Source organism: Arachis hypogaea, chromosome 10 (assembly GCF_003086295.3).
Source record: "Arachis hypogaea cultivar Tifrunner chromosome 10, arahy.Tifrunner.gnm2.J5K5, whole genome shotgun sequence".
In the NCBI taxonomy this organism is placed as follows: Eukaryota; Viridiplantae; Streptophyta; class Magnoliopsida; order Fabales; family Fabaceae; genus Arachis; species Arachis hypogaea.
In genome coordinates, this window is record NC_092045.1 from 13371465 (window position 1) to 13375948 (window position 4484).

At 31.5% G+C, this 4484-nt stretch overlaps 1 long non-coding RNA gene across 2 annotated transcripts; it reads left to right on the forward strand.

Moving 5' to 3' along the window:
• The first annotated feature begins 1403 nt into the window (after window positions 1–1403).
• On the forward strand, window positions 1404–3948 carry LOC140175814 (uncharacterized). Of its 2 annotated transcripts, none has more exons than XR_011866451.1 (2): window positions 1404–1763; window positions 3071–3948. It is a non-coding gene; the product is annotated as an uncharacterized lncRNA (long non-coding RNA). The 2 variants fall into 2 exon arrangements; XR_011866450.1 differs by having other exon boundaries at window positions 1430–1763; window positions 2998–3948.
• The last annotated feature ends 536 nt before the right edge of the window (window positions 3949–4484 follow it).

The window sequence follows — 4484 nt, forward strand, 5'->3', positions numbered from 1 at the left end:
TATTAATGATATTATATAGATATAAGAGATTAATTTGTATAATATATATACATATATATATATATATATAATATGATTAATTTAGTGTTGTAAATATAATATTTTGAAAAATCATAATTATCTAAAAATTCATAAATAAAAAATAATAGAAAGAAAAGACATAGGAATAATGAATCTAATTTATTAGAATAAATTATTATGCGAGAATCATGGTAAGAGATTATAATGTGAATAATAAATTACCTTGATGGGCCTTCTTATTCTCGAACATATAAATACCTAAAACCTCCTAACGATGGTTCTTCATATTTTTTCAAAGGTGGTTTCTGTTTTACTTTTTTTATTTCTTTGTCCTAAACAATTTCATAAACTATAATAATAGCTGCATACGAAGTCTTTATTTTACTCTTGGATTCTCATCACCATCTTCTCTTCTTCTTCCTTTTCTACTTTGGTTTCATGCTTATTATTAACGTTGTTGTTTCGGCAGAACTCTAATAGAAAAGAGGTACTTTCTTACGATTCTCAATGCTTACCTAACACATAACGATATGTACAAATTAATGTTGTGCGATAAATCAATTTTTGGTCAAGTCAATCGTCCTATTGTATTTGTGACCAATAATATATATGTATGTGCTGATGAATATCTTTCTCTCTTTTATTTTTTCCCTCAACAAATTTTTTTTAATTATTTGTATTTGAATCTCTGTCTTGTGTGCTCTATTGTTACCTGTGAAAATAAGGAGCATTTTATTTATCAGCAAATAATATAATGAAGATACAAAAAATGCAACATTATTATTTTAGATTGATTCAACTGAACGATTGACTTTTAGTCATTTTATGGTGTTACCTTTTTTCTACGGATAGCTCATTCCGTTCTTTATCTTTTTCCTTCTTTGCTTTTTACAACACATCACAACGCATATATACTCTTGTATGTTTTACTTTGCTACACATTATTTCATCGGATTTATTAAATGCTATATACATATACATATATATATATATATATATATATATATATATATATATATATATATATATATATATATATATATTAACAATGATTCAAGCACAACCATTCACTTCTACTTAATATACTAAATTGGGTTTTTTCCAATTAATGGAAGTGAGGTGTCGATTCCTCATGAATCCATTTTTTCGCCAAAATAAATGCACTATTTTCTCTTCTAAATTTATCTTATAAAAATATCTTTATTATAATTATACTATAGTTAGCATTTAAGTAATAATGTATAATCACTACACCAAATTAGATGAATATCTACACTTATTTTACAACCCTTATTTAAACAGTCGTTATTAAATAAAATGGTGACATTTATTTATATAATTTTTATAATGTCACTAAAAATTTAAGTGTCCCAGTAATAAGAAACATAGCAATCTATTCTTTTCCCTCTTTTTCTTTTCTTATTTTCTATTTCTGATATCCATTTCTATTTTTCAAAACCCTAACTGATTCAATTGGCAACTAGCGTTGAGAGTAGAAGAGAATAGATGAGAAGGTCACTTCTATCTCCGGCGTCAATCCCCTCTCTTTGCTGCTATTATTTGTTCTCTCTCCACCGTTGCTGCCACCTCTAAGCTCGTCTCCGATCTGCTCTCTTTTGCTCTTCTGTGCCTCTCTCTGCCATTGCTCTATTTTTGCTTCAAATTTGCTCTCGCCACTGCTACTCTACTCTCTGCTCCGATCACCCAGTCTCCATCACTGCCTCTGAACTCTCTCACCTTCAGTCAGTTCTCTCCACTGATTTACTTTCATCTAGTTTCTGTGCCTTTCTCAAGATCTTGTTTTTTGATTAATCGATTATTGATGACTTGATGTGTTAACATATATGGATTCAACTTTTTAAATTTCTTTGTTCATTGATCTATTTTATTAGATTAGCCTTGATATTGCCTCTTTATGAGATGTAAATTCAATGTGTGATTAAATTCAGCAGGAACTATTAAATCTCTAGACTCTTTTGGTAACCATTTCTTCTCTTTCAACCACAATATTCAACATGTTCGATGAAATGCTTCAACCAAATCTGTTGATTTTTTTTCTTTGCATTCTCTTATTTCTATTGCTATTGCCATACAAGTTTGACATTAAAAATTCTCTTATGTTTAGGTTTTATTATAGTCTCCATTTTGATGTTTTATTTTTGTTCATATTATATTGTGAATTAGCTCTTCAATTGAGTATTTAACAATGCTTTTAGTTGGCTCTGAGTTTATATTGCTAATTGTGTCTCTTCCTCTTTTGCATTTCTAATAATTGATAGTGATTAGCCCTATTTGCATTTCTAAATGCATGATGCAAGACCATCCTCCGAATTAATGTTATGGCATGATTTGACTATGTGCTGCCTGTTGGGAAATTATTTTTGATTCAGTATAAACAATTGCAAGGGCATTAAACTTACTACTTTGGTTTTGTTTAATTTGTCGCCAGATAGAGATGCTTCAAACAAATTCCAGACTTGTCACATATGTTTTTGTTGCTAATTAATCTGTTTCTAAGCCATCAATACTATCCTAATTCCTTGTTATGCCCCAAAATTGGGAAGGAATTCGAAATTTTAAATCAAGCATTGAGCTTCATTATCATTTTGTGATCTTCCTTCATTGACTTAATAGCAACTTTGGAATGTGGAAGTTGAGTCAAAAAGAATATATATGTTCTCTCTTTCTCGGTGTGCCCTATCACTTAGCTTTCAAAATATTCTTGGCTTTCTTTAAGTTAGCTTTTTGTTTATATGCTTTGAAGATGTTAAGAAAGGACCCCACTACTTGTGAACTAGTTCCCCCAGCATAATGCAGGGGATCCAAAGTGCTGAACCAATAATTTGCATATGTTGGATGCCTTTGTTTTCTCTCATTATATTATTTATCTATTATTAGTATTTTCATACATGGAAAATAACCGAATTAAGAAAATAACCTTTGTTTATCTCTTGTGCTTTTATCTGACTCTCGTAGATGTTAGCTGCTCTAACTCGATGATATGGTTCAGGTTGTAAAAAATTGCATTTCCTTTTTGTTTTTCTGCCAGGTTGGTGTCCAAGTAGCTGATTGATAAACCACTATTTTATGGTTTATCTTATGCTCAATTGAGTAGTTTTTATCAACTTTTTACTCACTTATTCATACAATTCGCATGTTTTACATTTTCCTTCCTGATTTTGTGCTATGATTGGAAACATGCTTCTTTGATCTTATATTTGCTTATTATTAATCCTCTCTTATGACCATTAGATGCCTTGATATGTGTGTTAAGTGTTTTCAGATATTATAGGGTAGGAATGGCTTGGAGGATGGAAAGGAAGCATGCAAAAGTGGAAGGAATACAAGAAGTTGGAGAAACTGCAAAGCTGTCAGCCTGACCCCCTCGCACTAAAACGACCATAACTTGAGCTACAGAGGTCCAAATGACGCAGTTCCAGTTGAATTGGAAAAACTAACGCCCGAGGCTTCGATTTGATATATAATATGCCATAGTGGCCCTGACGGTAGGCGACGCGACCGCTTGCTCCATGCGGCCGCGTCACAGTGACGAAAAACCAGCGTGGCAGACTTCTTCTCCAGCGATTTTTGGGCTGTTTTCGACCCAGTTTTCGGCCCAGAAAACTCATATTAGAGGCTATAAAGTAGAGGGATTGCATCCATTCAAATAAGGCTTTCATAATTCACTTTTCATATTTTAGATGTAGTTTTTAGTGAGAGAGGTTCTCTCCTCTCTCTCTTAGGATTAGGATTTAGGACTTCTCTTAGTTTTAGGAGTGACTATCAATCCCAGGTTCTTTATTTTTATTTATTTTTTAATGTTCCATGTTTAGATTGATTTTCTTGATTAATGTTATTTGAGATATTTCAGATTGATGACTGCTGTCTTTTATTTATATAAATAATTTGGATTTTTCTGTTGCCCAATTGGCTTATAAATGTCTTCCATGTTAGATTTTACTGCTTTGAATGAATTGAAGGTATTCCAGATATTTATGATTTTAATTTAGCTTTTTACATTCTTGGCTGTGGTTGATTAATTGGTGACCCTAAGGTTATCATCTCCATTGTTGATTGAAAATTGGATTTTTTCATTTCATTAATTCATATTCCAATAACTCTAGCCTTTCTCAAGGAAAGACTAGGACTTGAGGATATGAATTAATTCATCCACTTAACTTACCTTCATAGTTAGAGGTTAACAAAGTGGGAGAAAAATCCAATTCTCATCACAATTGATAAAGATAACTAGGATAGGACTTCCAGTTCTTATACCTTGCCAAGAGATTTTATTAGTATTATTTTATTTTACTTGTCATATAACATATTCCCACCTTTCTTCCAAAATCCCAATTTTACCTTTTTCATAGCCAATAATAAGAACATACCTCCCTGCAATTCCTTGAGAAGACGACCCGAGGTTTAAATACTCAGTTATCAATTTTAAAGGGGTTTGTTACTTG